The 18,082-nt window shown below is 40.5% G+C and overlaps 1 long non-coding RNA gene across 3 annotated transcripts in view; it reads right to left on the reverse strand.

The window, feature by feature from the left end:
* Window positions 1–111: 111 nt before the first annotated feature.
* LOC145353463 (uncharacterized) overlaps window positions 112–18,082 on the reverse strand; it is an 80,032-nt gene continuing 62,061 nt past the window's right edge. For all 3 annotated transcript variants that reach the window (XR_013888705.1, XR_013888704.1, XR_013888706.1), the window contains 4 exons: window positions 17,374–17,452; window positions 10,665–10,761; window positions 1,895–1,932; window positions 112–752 (listed from right to left, as the gene is read on the reverse strand). This is a non-coding gene — a long non-coding RNA (uncharacterized LOC145353463). The remainder of the gene's footprint in view (window positions 753–1,894; window positions 1,933–10,664; window positions 10,762–17,373; window positions 17,453–18,082) is intronic.

Raw genomic sequence — 18,082 nt, forward strand, 5'->3', positions numbered from 1 at the left:
GATGTATACAGCTTTAGGAAAATTAAGTGACCACAAACAAAAGATAACGCATATCATTTCAGTTTCCAGGAGGCATTCATGATGATTCTAAGGGAATCATGAATCCCTCATTTCCTCCAGGTGAGGACAGGTTGGCATCTCTTGGCCCCAAATTTGACTTGTGCCATTATGCAACTGCACAAAAGTCTCAGCAAACAGCATAAAACAAAGCATCGTCAGGAGACACAAAGTTCACAGTAGATGCTGCAAATATTTTTCAAGCACCAGAAATGTTTAGCTTATTTCATCTATATATCCATGAGTTGACAGAATGATGTACTCCACACTGCTCAACATTTGCAAAAATACAGACACATTATGATGGGTTGCAGGAAAACACATGAATTGAAACATGATCAGGCCCTAATGTTAAGATGCTTGCACCCAGGCCTGAAGATTACCATTGCAATAGCAAAAATCCAAGCACAGTATGTCATAATTCTTTACTCAACTTTTATTTTCCACTTTGTTTACTTTATTACCATTTTTCTTTATTTAGTAATTTAAATTGTCTTTTTATTTATATTACAGACTGTGTTTAAAGAGGTACCTCAGTGTTGGCCAATTAATACCGTGATTTCTTTCATGTATTACACTTTATTGGACAAGAGGTGGTCTAGAAACTTGCTGCACGATTTCTTAAAGTCCTTTTTGTGATTTTGCCACATGACCTCAACAATAGTTGGTCTGGTTGTATTCCATCACCAGTCAATCTAAGAAGAAACAATTTTAAAGTAATGCTAGGTTGCCTAGAATTTAAATCAGAATGTTTAATCACACTAAGCAGTAGAAAAAAAATCAGTATTGTTTCTTGAAAAAGCTGCGTGCATGCTGTCAATTTAATTTCCTGCAGTGACTGCACACCCCAATTCGGTCCCCATAGTACAGTAGATGATAAATAAACAGACAACTGAGCTTGTTACAAAGTCAATTCACCTGAATATTGTGCTATCCATGCCATAACATGGTTGGGATAGGCAGAATTGTGGGAAGTGGCAATTTGTATAACTTTGCAGAAAAGGAGGGTGTTGGGGGGCAGGGAGAAGAGTGTGGTAGTGGAAATATTTGAGGGATACACTACACCAACTGAAACACCCCATCCCTTGTCCCTTATGGCTGGCCTACCAAAACTACTCTGTCTACATCCAAAACCTGGGACTTATTGGGTCCAGGCTGAGTTGTGTCAGTCTTCATCTTGGGGATGACTTGTAGTCCCAGCAGCACCTATTGCTCCATTCTGGTGCTGATGACATTGCTAACCGCATTGTCACATAGCTGGAGGGCAGAAGTCCCACCCTCTCACTGCTCTCTTAATCCTTTCCTGGCAAATAATTTTGCACCTGGGGTTGGGCAGCAATATGCATCCCCCCGTTAACTCAGTGAACTTCAGCCTCAAGAATTTATTAGATATGGAAACAAAAAAAAGGGATTAAAGATGAATAAATGAGGATTAAAAAGAACTGCAAATAGACTCAAGAGGCTGTATTACTCACTCTTCCTATGGCAAAAAAATTATCCAATAATTTGAACGATGTAACTTTGAATTAGGGAGTCAGGCATCATCAGTTATCTTCCAAGTTCAAACAAAAAAATTAAATGAATAGATGATCTTTCAAGTTCCAGGGGTGAGGAGATAGCGAAGTATATTTGACAGAGGTCTTTACCAATATTAATTTATAAATTGTGTGCAAGAAAAAGGAAGGATCTAGAAATCTGGATATTCAGGGAGTTGTTGGGAAAGAGATGATTTAAACATTTAAGATACTATTTTGTCTGGTCAGTTATGTGGTAATTGTAATACAGAAAATTCCACCAGAATTAGTTATTATTCTCCAGCTCCAAGAACAATAATTACCTTATGTAAAAATATTCTTCACAGTCAAATTAGAAGATCTGGAAAGTAAATGTAGAATTGTAACAAATATCTTCTGGTAACATTTTTTAGTTGCATCCCCCCCGCCCCAAAATAAACTTTATTCATAAAATGTCTGCAAGAACATTACAAACATTCCAAAATGGCCATCACACAAAGTACGATAACATTCAGGTCCTTTATATAGATCAAGTAACATTCTTGAGATGCCAAGGAAATGCTACATACATTTAACAAATGATGTAAAGGTTGCCTATAGAAGTTGCACTGAGGTACTTCAGTACAATTGGGATATATGTAACATTCACTGTATACATTGAGAGTCATTCTGTGTGAGGGGTTCTATTCCCCTCTGTTCACTGCCGTTGAAAAGGTCTTAGGCAGCGATCTTCCTCATTGCGCTTCAGTGGCAGTTGCCAAGCTTTAGTGCATTCCTCAGCATGTAGTCCTGGCTTTGGAATGTGAGTCTGTAATACTTGGTCATGGACAACTCATCGTACTGGAAGACCAAGGCTGCTTGGGGTGAGCCTCGATAAAAACTACCTCATCTCTCTCCAGTCCTTTTTTGCAAAGGCATGTTCTACAAGGTGGTGGACAACAGTCTCTTCCCCACCAAAATCAGCTTGACATGTAGATAGGGTGAGATTGCGGGTATGTAGAAAGGATCCGACAGGGACTGCCTTTCTCACCACCAGCCAAGATAGGCCGAGCCTTTCTCACCATCAGCCAATCTTTTAATGGCATCTTCTTATATCCCCAGAGGACCGCTAGTGGGGTTAAAAGGAGGTCTATGGCTAACACAATTTCAATCCAACTAATCTCCATGCACCTTTGTAAACTTAACTTTTATCAAATATATTTTGAAAACCTAAGTGATTTTCTCCAGAAAACTCAATGCTAGATATTAAGTTATAAACATGGTTTTGACAGTCAAATGAAAATGGAAAACTTAAGCAGAATATCAACAAATTAAAGGGATCTTTTTGCTCCTTATTTTCTAAATTACATTCAAGCATATTTTCATTAACATTTACTTGTTTATTATACAATTTTTCTATTGTTATTCATCTTTTGTCCACTACTTTGCATTCCATTGTATTTATTTTCTTCCAATTTCATCTGCTCCTTACAGAAACATGGAAGAGATCATTAGTGTGCAGATCTGGAAGTGAAGTTACAGTTAATCATTAATTTAAATAAATTAATTTAATCCAAATTCAAATATCCCCATCCCTCCAACTTCCACATATTTCTAGTCAAGGGAAGAAAACAAGCTTTGCAGTGCTTAGATTTTTAACAAAGCTTTGGAACACTTAAAGAAACAACAAATGGAATTCTTTGCAAATATATCGACCCAAATCTTCAGGAGAGAATGCACTTGTGTTATGCTGGAGCTCTGAATTTCTAGATCCTGGATTCTCCAGAAATGCAGAGCACCTGAAATGGAGTTGCTTCATCATAATGGATCAGTACCAGCTGCTGCATCCTGGTAAGTAAAGGGTTTAAAGCTATGGAGAGAAATTAAGTATGTAAATTGGCAGGATGGGCAAGCAGATTACAAGCTAGTCAGGTCAGGTTGAAGGGTTCAATGTAAGGGATGGGGAGGTGGGGTCAGTTGTATAATTCCATGCAAGACTGGATTTCTCTGTCCAATATTCCCTAGGCAGGTTCGCACAATTAGTGGGTTGCACACCCCATTCATCATAGAAACCCTACAGTGCAGAAATAGGCCATCTGGCCCATTGAGTCTGCACCAACCAGAATCCCACCCAGGCCCTACCCCCATATCTCTACACATTTACCCACTAATCTCTCTAATCTACGCATCTCAGGACACTAAGGGGCAATTTCAGCATGGCCAATCAACCTAACCCACATATTCTTTGGACTGTGGGAGGAAACCCATGCAGACACAAAGAGAATGTGCAAACTCCACACAGACAGTGACCCAAACCCGGAATTGGGGGTCACTGGGTGCTATTTGGATTGGCGGTTGGTGACTAGTGGAGTGCCCCAGGGATCGGTGCTGGGGCCTCAGCTATTTACCATTTATATAGATGATCTGGAAGAGGGAACCGAGTGTATGGTGTTGAAATTTGCTGATGACACCAAGATTAGTGGAACGGCAAATTATGCGGAGGGTGTGGAAAGTCTGCAGAAGGATCTAGATAGGCTGGGCGAATGGGCCAGGAACTGGCAAATGGAATTTAATGTTAGCAAGTGTGAAGTTGTCCACTTTGGTAGGAATAATGGTAGGAAGGACTATTACTTACATGGCGAAAAACTGCAGCATGCAACGGTGCAGAGGGACCTCGGGGTCCTTGTGCATGAGTCGCAAAAACCCAGCCTGCAGGTGGTCAGGAAGGCAAATGGGATGCTGGCCTTCATAGCGAGGGGGATTGAATATAAAAGTAGGGAGGTCTTGCTGCAACTGTACAGGGCACTGGTGAGGCCACAGCTGGAGTACTGTGTGCAGTTTTGGTCGCCGCACTTACGCAAGGATATTTTGGCCTTGGAGGGAGTGCAGGAGGAGGTTTACTAGGCTGATACTGGAGTTGAGGGGGTTGAACTATGAGGAGAGGCTGAATAAATTAGGCTTGTACTCGTTAGAGTTTAGAAGAATGAGGGGAGATCTCATTGAGACATATAAGATGATGAATGGGATGGATAGGATAGAGGTGGAGAGGCTCTTCCCGCTCAGAAAGGACAGTAGGGCTAGGGGGCACAGCCTCAAGATAAAGGGGGGGCAGTTTAGAACAGAGCTGAGGAGGAACTTCTTCACTCAAAGGGTGGTGAATCTCTGGAATTCTCTACCTGTTGAAGTGGTGGAGGCTGCCTCGCTAAATATATTTAAGACGCGGGTTGATAGGTTTTTGATAGGCAAGGGGATTAAGGGTTATGGGGAGAGGGCGGGAAAGTGGAACTGAGCCGCGACAGATCAGCCATGATCTTATTGAATGGTGGGGCAGGCTCGAGGGGCTAGATGGCCTACTCCTGCTCTTATTTCTTATGTTCTAATTGAACCCAGGTTCCTGGAGCTCCACCGTGCTGCCTGCCTGTCTCCCACCATGCACCCAGCAGGCATGGCACTAGACAGGTTTTGGTGTTACTAATCACAAGTGGGGACATGGTGTGTTGGACCCCAAGGGAGGACCAACAATGACTCAAAAACAGAGGCATCACTACTACCCCGCCCCTCCCCCTTGGGTCACTCATGCCAATGTGATGTGACACATTATTGCTTTTTTTGGGGGGGGGGGGGGGGGGGGGCACACCATTTCGTTTTTAGGGGAGGAGTGGCATGTCTGTAGTACCCTGATGTCTGCGGTCATTCAGCAGGGCTCGTTGGCAGGTTGCTGAGAGTGAACACAAACATCTTTTAGATGGACGATCTTCACCTAACAGATGCTGCCAACGCAAGTGGAAAATATTCTTATTTTCCTGCTGGTGTGGGCACTTTTTCTGATTTATTGGGTGGAATTCTCCCATTTTCAGGCCATCTCTGAAGTCTCTGATTCAGGAGTTAGAAACTTTTGCAGGGGAATTACTCATTGGATGTTCAAAATTCCCAGGCAGTTCCCATGGAGTCAGTGCATTGGGACTTCCAAGGAATACCGTAGAGCAGCTTCTGGGATAAATGATTAGAAGGTCAGAGCCTTTATTCGTGTTGAAAGTGGAAATTTATATTCATTTAGAACATTGAAAAAAATTTTGGGTGCAAATTTACAGGCTCACCATGCCAGCCTTTTTACCGGCGAGAACTGCTTCATACCCAGAAAAGGGACAAAGCCTATTGACATAAAGATGTCGAAGTTTAAAAGTACCTACCTGGTTTGATATAGTTGTTTCCATCCTCCCAGATGCTTATGCCCTTAGCAATGTGATATCACATGAGAGAGAATCACTACTGCAGAGTCCAGTCACATGGCCAAGCTGGGGAGAAGAAATCGGAGACCATTGAAATTCCCAGCTGGTAGGGGATATGGATGGGACTGTCCACCTGGCAATGCTCACCTGTCACCCTGGCAGTGCTCAGTTGGGCACCACAAGTGTGCCAGGGGCAGTGTCAAGGCAGTGGGGGAAGGGCATGCAGAATTGGCTGCAGAAGCGTAATGTTATGGAACTGGTGCAGCGTGGTGGTAATTAAGGTGGCCATTTGGCAAACAATGAGGACGATTAAAGGGCTAATGAGAAGACAGCCAAGTGGCTGGTGCAATTTCAAGTTGATTAAATAGCAGGTAATGGCTGGGATTCTCTGATCTCACTGCCACTGCTGCCAGTGAGAATGGAGAATTTAGTGCTCAGCCAAAACTCCAATCATTGCAGCAATACTGGAGAATCCCAGCCACAGGAAAGGTCACAGAATCCCAGTCAATATTTTTGGGAGGGGAAAGAAACACAAGGGATAGGAGCACATACTTAGTGTGAAGACACTGAATGGTATGGATTTACAGCACAGAGATACCAGCTACTTATCAATTTTAAATTCTTCTCGTGTATTAAGTATCTCCTGGAGGCAGGAGGAGTTAATTTATGCACTAAGTAATTGCAAGAACATGATTTTTGGCACAGAAAGTAAATGGCTGTCCTATGCAGCAAGTTGACTTATGCACTGTGATCTTTGGTATTTCAGTGCAATTTTCTTAATCCTTACATTTTTCTGACAAATGCTAACTGACCTGCTGAGCCTTTCCAGTATTTTCTGCTCTTTCAGATTTATGGCATTTTCAATATTTTGCTTTCAGTTTATGATTTCCTATTTATATCAGATGTTCTGACCTTGCTTGTGATCCTAATGAAGGATTACCACAGGAGCTACCCTCAAGGGCAGCACAGTGTTAGCACTGCTGCCTCTCAGCACCAGGGACCCAGATTTGATTCCCGGCTTGAATCACTGTCTGTGGAGTTTGCATATTCTCCCAATGTCTGCGTGGGTTTCCTCCAGGTGCTCCAGTTTCCTTCCCAGTCTGAAAGATGTGCTGGGAAGGTGTACTGGCCTGAACAGGCGCCAGAGTGTGGCGACAAGGGTAATTTCACAGTAACTTCATTGCAGGGTTAATGTAAGCCTTACTTGTGACTAATAAACTTTACTTTTAGTTTACTTTCCTCTTTCACAGTGGCCTGTGTAGCATCTTCTTCCTTGAGAAAATATTCATTTAATTCCTCACCAATTGTCCCTGCCTCCCAAGCATAAATCCCCTTTTCTGTCCTGAATCAGTTCTACTCTTTTTACCATTTATATGTCTATAGAAGACTCTGGGACTCCATTTTATGTTAGCTGGCAGTTTGTTTTTATACTTCCTCTTTGCTTTTCTTATTTACTTCTTCATCCCTCTGAACCTGGTTTTCCATTGTATTATTCATTTGACATCTGTCATAAGCAGATCTTTACTTCTTTGAAGAAAAATATATTTATACAAAACATTATTTAAGGCAGATCTGGAGTACTAAATGAAGTTTTGGGTATTCCACTGAATCAGGAGTATTAAAAGGCACGGAAGTCAGTATAGATTCACTAGCATGAGGCTAGGAAAGGGAAACTACAGTTACAAAGGGAAACTGGAGATACTGGAATTATTTCAACCGCAACACTGTAAACCAAGAAGAAATTTAATAAAGATTTTTAAAATTATAAAATTTTGATTGCGAATAAGTTGGGCAGCAAGTAGTAAAGGACAATGAATTTAAGATTCATGAGAGATCTAAGGAGGTGGGTTTGGAAAAAGCTGTTCACATATGGGGTTGTTAAAAAGCATGAAAGAGTTTGCAGCAAGAGGTGGATTAACCAGAAAAATGTTCCCTTTTAAATAGGGCACAATTAAAAGTAGCAAAGAAAATTTAGACTTTCACTTTTAAATGTAAAATACAAAATTATTTTCATCACCTACCCCGATTCTGCCTTTTGCTTTCAAATCCCTTTTTCCAAATATAATCAGACAGATGAGAGTTTGATAAGGTGGAGTCCTTTCAACATATCCAATTTCCCAGAAGGACAGCTAACTTACTATAACAGCTAGTGGAGTTCAACATATATGTAGATCAACATAAATTGTGCTATCAGCTAACTCTGGCAGTACCTTCAAAAGCATTGCTATAAACAGGCACACCCAGGCAACTGGTTACAAATTATTAAGATTAATTGTAGCTGCTTGTTAGCTCCAAGTTCCAGATTAATAAAACATTACTAGCAAGGTTCTTGTGTGTATGATGGACACACTAAGTGCAAGACTATGATAAATATTAAGTTGTGTAAGATAATCATATTAAAAAATTTTGAAGGTTGTTACATAACTAAAATATGACTAAAAATACACAGGTTACCAATAGTTATATCAAGAAGTTGAGATTGAATATTCAAGTGTACAAAATGACAATTGATGAATATGAATTGGTGTTAAATAAATTATAAACATATTCATATTAAAAATATATTTTATTTTATTAAGAAAAATATTGTTAGCATAAGCAATAATGCATATATTGGATCCGTTTAAACTCATGTTAAAAAACATTGCTTTTCAATTTATAAGACAAATGTTTTCAATTATTATTCCAGTTGCCCTCTAAATGCCGATGACAGAAGCACAAATCTGAAGTTTTCACCATGCTTTTGAAAATGCAGAAATAGAATATCCATGTGTATTGACATGAGCATTTTAAGATTACAAATTTATAAAGTGTATCAAATCATTTATAGAAAAGTACAAAAAATCTCAGTCTGGTTGCAGATTACAAAGCAATATTGAGATTAGTCACAGTCAGCAAAATAACCATTACCTTACTCATCATATACTAATACAGAGGATTTCTGTATGACTTCTGGCGGCAGCAGCAGCAGCAGTCAGCCTTGCTCCAGCAGCACAATTAATATTGGGGACATTCACAAGAGCTTAACTCCAATATTTACGTGCTGCTAAGGCACTGCTGACATCAGAATGTTGTGTTTGCTTTCAATGTTTAGCACCATTACTAAGCACCAGATGGCAATTTGGTAATAAGATGAGAAGACATTGTAATGAAATCAGATTATACTCCTGTGTTCATGTGGCAGCACAATATGGCCTGCATCTCCGTACAACTCACAAACCATTATGTGCTGCTAGTTCAACACAGGATCTCCACGTAGATTGTTTTCTTGTCCAAAGCTCATGTAACGCTTTACTAAGAAATAAAACCAAATATAATTTAAGTATCTACTGAAATATTTTGTGCAATATGACCAATTAAAAATATCAACCATCTCAATACAAATGAATGGAGAGATTGTATCACAAATCATATTTCTGTAGCTGAAATATTTAATTATAAACTTACGGGAATAGACAACCAACTAAGAATTACAATGAAACTAGACAGGAAGCATTATAAAATGATTTTAATTTCCAACGTAACAGTACATTTGCTAGTGAAGTCATCAGTTACATCTTCCATTAACTTGCAAAATTCCACTTGCACCGTGTCAGCTTCTTGAATATTGTTCAACTTACCACAAAAGAACAATACCCCACAAAGAACATGAAAAACCAGTTTTGTATTGCAACAAAAGCTTCATGATTAGTAAAACAAAATGCTCTAATTAGCATCTAAAAATGGAAAGATGAATTAACTGCTCTAGCAGACAAATAAATCTGGTGTCTTTTTCTGATCTGCAGCAATTCACTCTATTTCAATAATTTTGTTTTATTTCAGATTTCTTTTCATCTTCCATGGACAAAATAGAATTTAAGGAAAAAGGCTCTTTACCAGATGAATCCAAATTACATTGTAAAAGTTTTTTTCTAAAAGTCAAATTTGTGGAAGAAAAAGTGGTATATTGTTCTTTCACCTGAAGAGACCATGGACTCAAATTCGATCCAGACTGATGAACAAATGTTTCTCTTTTGCTGGCTCTAAGAGCATTTAGTATGAGATTAGTAAGCATCAATCCAGATTTTAGTGCATGCAGGAAAACAAACAAAACAGCCCTCAAATCAAATACCCAGATCGGCAATTCCACAGAAACAGACCTAAAAGGCTAGTTTGAAAAATGGTTACTGCACAAGAGTGCAGTATGGGGGTGTGGTTCTTGACACTTGGTTTAAGCTCTGTTTTTGGGGAAGGAAGCATATCTAACATGCAATATATTCAGCGTTCTATGAAGGCGATGGAAGGTTGTTCAGGTTTGAACACCCTCAATTCTTCAAAAGAAAATTGTTTAAGTTACAAAAACAACATTAAACTGAAATGGTTACACTAGGCGTAAATTAACAACCTATTTTGCAACATATTCCAGATCCCTATTTTTACTGAGGGATATATTTGGGATAAGCAAGGTTCAGGCACAAAATACAGTTGATGCTAAGTAAACAAACTTTATCCAAGCATAGCATTTCAAATCAAACCTTGTTTGTTTCTATTATTACCTATAATAGGTATAGCAACTGGTTGTTAATCCAAAATAATGGGTTGAAGAATAAAACATTCGATTTTAAATATCTCGGAAACTGAACATAGCTGTATAAATTCTAAAATGATCTTCTCTGATTATACATCAAAACAGCTGCTTTATCCCCAGTTCATAGAAATCTATTTCAGGATGTAATATTTGAATATATATTCATGGTCCACTGTATTGTAGTGTTCCATTGCTAATGTTAATGGCTGAAAACATTTTGATGCAGGACACAATTTGCAGTATTAATATTCTGTGTCTATCAACTAAAACAGTTGTTCAAAAATTAAGATTAAAATGGGACCCACTCATCTTACTTACCAACTCAAAGTTATGATTCTTGACAGTCACAATAAATCCATAGTCCAGAACAAATTTCTATCTCCAGTTGAAGGAGTAGGATATACTCATGACTGATCTAAGATTTCAGTTGGGGTAGGGAAAAGAGCAAGGAACAAAAAAGGTACTGTTTAATACAAAATATTTAATTTGAATATAACTTTGTAAAACAAAAGTCATGTACTAAAACATCAGATACTGGACTAACAAATAATGGTCAAATTGGATATTATCAAACAGATTTGAAGTTACAGCCACGCTTTATTTGCTCAAATCATTTTTTAAGACCATTTTACTTTACAAACGGTAACTGAAGGAGCTGATCAGAACACTGAAAACTGCACTGCTACAATACTTGTTTCTGCCACTAGAGGTTCTAAGTAACTATGTAAAATGCTTAATGTGACCTGCTGAATATTTCTATCATTTTCTGTTTAAATTTCAGATTTCCAGTTTCCGCAGTAATTTGCTTTTGTATACAAGATGTTAGGTGCTTTCAGTAGCATTAAAATAACAAAATAGATCATATTCAAAATAGACTCGATCTGAAGAAACTCACAGAAGTTGAGATTCTGAGCCCATACTCTTGGTCGTCTGTGGGAATGGGGAGCACGTTCAAACTCCACAGGCAACAATTCATGCCAGCGGGTTTCCAAATTTTAATTTTACTGAGCCACTTGTTGGAGTGCCATTAAACACGCTGTGGGACTGCAGCAAGCTCATTTTAACGTATTATTAGCATATCATTTGCAAACACTCCCTTCATAGCTTCCCCCTCACTGGATAATAAGTATGAGCCTGGCACCCTAACCTCAGAGGGAGATTTTGGAGGCGAGCGCTGAGGCAGTCAGCGCCCTTTGTAGTGTGCACTGCTCAGTGAGCACCGGACAGTACTCAGGGTTTGCAAATAAGTTCAAATCGAGGTGCTTTAAAAGGGTAGTGAAGGCTGGTGTGCTTTCTGTGTCCTCCTCCTTGTGTTCCTGTCCATGTCGCAACTGAGGGAATGCCCTTCCTTAGCAGGGGCTGGCAAGAGGACAGGAAGGACATTGCACTGCCATTCTATATTTTGCAGAGATGAGGCACAGGGTGAGCACAGCAGTTTCCCCCAAGCTTGATGGCATAAACAGACAAGGTGAAAGCTTGTAGATGAATGAAGTGAAATTTACTACCAAACATTCATTCAAAATAAAATGGTGACCTATCTACACGTGCCTATTTAGTACCTACGGTTTCTCAATCTTCCTGATCCTCCCACTACAACTAGGTATATTCCCAGGATCCACAGCTGAGGCTGAGGTGGCCTGCTGACTTCACACCCTTTTGCGAGAGATGACCATGGCCGGCATCCTGAAGATCCAGACCTGCTTTTGGGCTATTTTTGGACTACTTCCTTCTTTGGTGTCAGGGACTGGAGATGTCCAGGGTCCTCTCATTGGAGTGCCCCGAGCTGGACTGCCATCGATCCTCTTCCCGGAGGTTCCCTGGAGCAACTATGCTCCTCCATGAGATGGAAGGGTAGCTGGAGCGAGATCCAGAAGGCCTGCTGTCCACTGGCATTGACACTTGTGGATTCCCACTAGTGCCTGCACCATGCAAAGCTGCAGACATCCTCTCCCATGGAGTGCACATCCTGCACCAAGTCTCCACATGGACAGCAATATAGAGCAGCATGGTGGTTAGCACTGCTACCTCATAGCACCAAGGACCCAGGTTTGACTGTAGCCTCGGGTCACTGCCTGTTTGGAGTTTGCACATTCTCCCCATGCCTGCTTGGGTTTGCTCTGGGTGTGCTGGTTTCCTCCCAAAGTCTAAAGGTGTGCATGCATTGGTCATACTAAATTGTCCCTTAAGTGTCCAAAGATGTGTAGATGGGATGGATTAGCCATGGCAAATTTATGGAGTTACCAGGATAGGAAAGGGGAGAGGGCCTGGGTAAGATACTCTGTCAGACCGTCTGTGCAGACTTGATGGGCCATATGGCCTCTTTCTGCACTGTAGGGATTCCATGAACCACACTGTGCTGGCCTTGCTGCAATGATGGCACCATCTCATTGAAGGAGTCCTGTTGCCTTCTATCCAATCAGCCTTGCACTCCAAGGAATGCTGCTGTCATCACTTCCTGATACTTGCCACTTTGCCTTTGCAGCTCCGTCAGATGTGAACGACTGGGCCCAGGGGCATAGCAGAGTCCTGTGCTCTGACATCCCGCCAAGTGCTGGTTCCCTGTGACATCTCCTGTCTCCGCCTGTTATGAATCTTAAGCTGAGATGCTTGTCAGTGAGTGACCCAAAAGATGTCTACTTATTGGACTGATTGAGGTGTGAATATTTATGCTGGTGCTGGGTGACAGCTGTGATGCCTCTTTAGCAATGGGGTTGGAGGAGTCCCTGTCTGAAGTACTGGAGTCCGATAGGTCCAGGGGCAGTGTGGTCTGGCTTGTTCTGCTGACCAGCCTGCAAGAGAAGGAATGTGGCATCAGTGCATTACAGGGGATGTGGAGGGAACAGTGATTACTCACAAAACTTGAGGAATCACAGCACGTCTTGCAGGTTCTCATGTTTCTCTGCTACCTCCCATTTCACTGGCAGCACAGACACGCTCTTCCTCCTCCCCCACAGCCAGCTCAAGGGCTCACTCCTCTATGTGGGAGGGTTCAGAACTTAAGCGTCACTCCAGCTAGCTATGCCCGCTGATGCCTTTTGTGATTGAGTTTGTTCTGCAATAATAGAGCAGGAGAGTGTAGATGGCAGCATCCACATTTAAGAGGTGATGAGGTATGAGGCTTGGGTGAAAACTAGACTGAAGACTAAAGCAGCTACTGGGGAATATAGTGATTGTGGAAGGGAAAGGGGAATCTGGTGCTGGCAAAGGTCAAGTGAGAGAACAAATGTGAGGAGCTGTTTATATGGAGCTCCCCATTGCTTGCAAATAAATCGTTGTGGAATGGGTAAATCAGAGGAACATACTGCTGGAGTGGCATGAAAATTGTGGGTATAAAAATTACCATTAATGAGGCATACAATTTGTCCAAAAACATGCCAGCGCCATTGGCAGGAAACACTTTCATGCCAGAACCAACACACTGCCATTTTTTGGTAGGATTTTACCTTGCCTCTCATCTACTAATAATCACCTATTAAAGAAAACACATGGTGGCACTTGAGTAAAATCTGAATTTAGTTGATGCTCGTTGAATCCTTGATAAACAGCTGTACATGTCACAATTAGAAGTTTTCCTTTTCCCTCCAGTAAAACTTATTTATTTTAATTGAGAAAACAAAGTCAAACTTTATTTGAGATCTTAGTCTCATTTGCTTCGAGGAAGTTATTGAAATCTATAAAGACAAATTGACTGAGCGCTTGTTCAGAGCAGATAATGTCTATCAAACCTGATTAAATTTTTGAGAGTAGTAATTATAATAGTAGAGAGGGGAATGTGTGTGGATATAGGTTGTACTGGTCTCCTTAAGTTATTTGCTAAAGTTCCCACACAAATTGTTAACTGAATTAAAAGGTCATGGAGCTCAACTGAAGACATCTTATTGATCAGATTACGTAGTAGAAGATAGTAGGGATAATAGTTTAGTATTTGAATTAGAAGGTAGTGACTACTCATATCCTATAGGATTGATGGTTCGGCCTCAATAATTCACTACATTTATTAATGACTCAAAAAGCATGAAATTGGAGAGCACAGCTTTAAGATTAGCAAAAGAACCAAAAAACTGACACAATGAAAAGCTTTTTTGTGCAATGAATTGTTCAGGGTTTGGAATGCATTGCTTAATAGGGTGGTGCATAAGGTTGAATACTGGCTGTCAATATGGAATTGTATAAATACTTGGGAGAAAATAAATTGCTAGGTTATGGTGAAAGAAGACGGGAGTGTGATTAGCTGGATTGCTCCTTGAAAGAGCTGATACAGACTCAATGTTCAAATGACTTTCTTCTGTGCTGTCCCATTTCATTGATGTGTTTCTAACAGAGTAGCTGCTTAATAGTACAGAACTTGAATATTGCCGTAAAAATAAAGACTCAGCACTGAAGCGATTTGTCTTGCATTCAACAGAGCAAATGCAAGCATGCCAAATTTCAAACAATCGCAGCAATTTATACTTTAGGAGAAAAGTGTGCCAAATGGTTAGGAAATCAACTCAGATTGGCTGAGACGTTGCCACGGAGAAAGCATTGGGGAACCATTGGCTCCCCAAGCTGCTGGGCAATTCAAAAAAGGCACAAGGTCTGAACATATTCCATTCGTATGTTAGCAGAGAACAACGCCCCGTTTATGGATGTATGTTGCTTCTAGCAAGTGTAAAATGAGCCACATTACAAGCTTGATTGATCATCTTAAATTGGTTACTTTTGGTTCACGAACTCAGGATTTTCAGCAAATGCTGACCAAATCATGGAATCACATCCAACAGCAGACACTTTGCAAGCACAGGCTGGTTGAGTACGTTCTGTATGCTGCCTAATATGAACAACTGAAAATATGTGGTTTGATTTGGTCAGCCTGTGGTGGGATGTATAAGCCTACATACTTGGCATTGCACTGGGACCAAAATTCATACACAATGTTGTTGCTCAATTACGCAGTTGACAGAAGTTCCTTCCCCTGGGATAACAGAATTGGTCAGAGTAGCGATGAGGTAGAATGGGCCTGTATGCTCTGAAGTTCAGAAAAGTAAGAGGTGGCCTTGGTAAAATATGTAAGATATGGAGATGGAGTAAATGTTGAGACTTTTTCACTGGTTTGTGAATTCAGAGGTAGGGGCATAGTCCCAAGAAAAAGGGAGCAGCCATTTAGGACTGAGATGAGGATAAATTTCTTAAGGTGGTGATTAATCTTTTGATGTCTGCATCCAGAGAACATTGAGTATATTTAAGGCTGAAATCAGTAGATGTTTTGGCCAAAGGAATTAAGGAAAATGGGAATCGGGCAGGAAATTTGAGCGGAGATTGAAGATCAGCCATGGTCTTATTTAATTGGAGAGCAGGCACGAGGGGCTGTATGGTCTACACCTGCTCCTCTTCCCCATGTTCTATAATAGCAGTCTAATAGTTCTAGTTTCATCTCACCAAGTGCTTCACGACACCTTCAAAAATACCAGAGAGGTACAGGTGAAGTTATGCTATTCAGGGCACACCAAAAATTAGATGCAACCTTATGATTAGACATTTCCCGCTGGATGAACACTCCTGATACTAGGTATTCAGAAGGAATACTCTGAAGAGAATGTCCAAGTCAAACCTGAAACTTGCAACAATAGCTAGATTACTAATGATATCGCTATAAATGAAATCTATGCCAATAATCACGGATTAAGGCAGTACTCTCAAGGTAACATTTGGAAAATGCAGTTAGAAAGGCAAATTGGCCAAAAATGATCTTTTTTGGCAAAGGAGAACTTGGACACATTTTCAGAGAAGAATTGATAAGGAATGGGGGCAAGTCTTGAGGTAACTTACATGAGAAGAATGCCGTTAGGAAAAAAAAAGAAACACCAACAGCACAATGTGGGGTTAAAACCGGATTTTGTTAATGGCTCAATATAGCAAAGAACCTCCATGCATTGCTTCATAAATATCAAGGTTAGAAAAGGGTGAGGGTAAAGAACAGTTTCATTGAGAAGAGCATTCCTAAGTATCATCAGTAAATGAGAGTGGAAAGAAGGATAGGAATAGAGATATAGCTTTAACAAAGGACTAAAAGAGACAGCAAGCCATCAGTTAAAATTTCAATAAAACTTAATATAGCAGCTCTGAATAGTGCATTTATTGAAGTTTAGAAGGCTTGATAATTCTTGCTGATCAAGGTCATCGTGAGCAAGGTTTAAAAAAAACACAACAGAATTCAGGTGAGACATTACTAAGGTGTAGTGTTGCAGACAGCAAGGAATAGTAAAGTATGAAATCTCCCACACAGGTTAGTATAATTACCTGAGATGCAAATAGAAGAGCACAAGCGGCAAATAGTCCAAATGGACCATGAAAATACAGCAAGTACTGAACAGTGAAGTTAAGAGTCTTGGAAAGGCTATGAGGGGAGAGGGCACCCATGAATGACATATCTTGGCATGGGGTGCACTTGAAATGGAAAAAGGGTCTCAAGTGGGGGGTGCTCCCCCCTACTACTTCACAGCCGAGGCCAGAGCAAGATGACCTGCCTGGCATTCACCAACGACCACTATCCCTAGATTTTACCCATCAGCCTCAAAATTGAGGCCACACAGGAAGCATTCTTTAAGTGAAGGGCCTCATTTGGAGTGAGAGCAGGCAGGCTGCCCCAAGTCTTGCCTGCCTCAAGCAAAAAATTGCACACGTATTAGGGGCAGGGTGGCAGAAAAGCTATTGGGAGTTTCATGGCCTTCCCCTCTTCAAACCTGCTGGCAGGGGATCGTAAAGTTCTACCATGGCATTTATCTAGCACTTTTCACAACCATCAGGTTTCTTAAAGCCCTTTGCAGCCGCCTATTTTAAATGTAGTCATGATTGTAACATAGGAAATGCAGCAGCCAAGTTGCACACAAGCTCCCAGTAACAGCAATATGATAACTAATGTTTTTCATATTGATTGAGAAATAAATGTTGGCTAGGACACTGGGGATAACTCTTCTGGTCTTCTTTGAAATAGTGTCATGGGTTCCTTACCTGAGGAGGAAGATGGGATCTCATTTTAATGTCTCACCTGAAAGGCAGCACCCTCTGACAGTGCAGCACTGAAGTGTCAACCTTGAATTCTACACTCGGATTTGCTTCAGAGTACTCTGCAGGACAGAAATATGAAACAGTGCTTAGATGGAGGAACTTAAAAATAGTACAAGAGTCAAGGCTGGAGTGAGGAGAAGATTAAGAAAAGGGTTATGAGGCAGTAAAAGTTTTAAAGGGCAATAGGCCCAAAGCTTCTGACCCGAGTTGAGATCCGTTTCCGACTTGGATCGGACTGTAAGCTACCCACTTACTTAAATATGTTGACAAGATTTTGAGTTCCGATGGAGGATCTTACAGAACACTCTGCAGGAATCCTTGCCGATAGCAGCCAACAAGAATCTGCACAAGAGTGAAGTCCTCTTTTTATGACACTAGCTGCCATATTCTGGTAAGCGTTAAGGTTTCCAAGTTCCTTACTGAGTGAGAGTGGTCTCAGATTAATAATCTTCAGTCAGAATAACTTTTTAAGGTACATCCTCAAGATCAACAGTGGAGCAATCTGTTTACTGGATTGAACATATCAATGATCTACATGGCAGCTGTTGAAAATAAATTTGCCCCATACACAGACCAAGCAACAAAAACATTAATGGCTTGAGTCAGAAATATGAAACAAAAAATTCAATAAATGTTAAACAAAATAACTGATCAGGATTCATATTGGTTGATTAATCTCAATAATTTGA

Source organism: Carcharhinus amblyrhynchos, chromosome 15 (assembly GCF_965287045.1).
Source record: "Carcharhinus amblyrhynchos chromosome 15, sCarAmb.v2.hapA, whole genome shotgun sequence".
Lineage (NCBI taxonomy): Eukaryota > Metazoa > Chordata > Chondrichthyes > Carcharhiniformes > Carcharhinidae > Carcharhinus > Carcharhinus amblyrhynchos.